This window comes from Octopus bimaculoides, chromosome 4 (genome assembly GCF_001194135.2).
Source record: "Octopus bimaculoides isolate UCB-OBI-ISO-001 chromosome 4, ASM119413v2, whole genome shotgun sequence".
NCBI classification, from domain to species: domain Eukaryota; kingdom Metazoa; phylum Mollusca; class Cephalopoda; order Octopoda; family Octopodidae; genus Octopus; species Octopus bimaculoides.
The window spans coordinates 101,227,816-101,228,279 of NC_068984.1; positions in this window are offsets into that span (position 1 = coordinate 101,227,816).

Sequence of the window (464 nt, forward strand, 5' to 3'; positions counted from 1 at the left end):
GTGTGTGAGTGTGTGTGCGTGTGTGTGTGTGTGTGTGTGGAGGGGTGTATACATACATATACATATACGTATGCATACAATTTTTCTTATTAGCTCAGTATACTTAACTTACTCAAGCACGTAGAGTTTCGTGCCAATTCACACAAACACACACACATTTATGTGTGTGTGTGTGTGTGTGTGTGTGTGTGTGTGCGCGTGTGTGTGTGTGTATGTATGTGTGGGTATATATTTTTAGATAGATACATAGATAGAGAGAGAGAAATAATTGTGTGTATATATACACATATATATATATATATATATACACGGTTTGTGTGTGTGTTTGTATATTTTAAGTATATATGTGCTCGTCTCTCTATATATCCATTTGTCAACCTACCTAGCCATCTGTGTGTGTGTGTGTGAGAGAGAGAGAGAGAGCAATCTGAAATATATACATATATATACATACAGACACACAC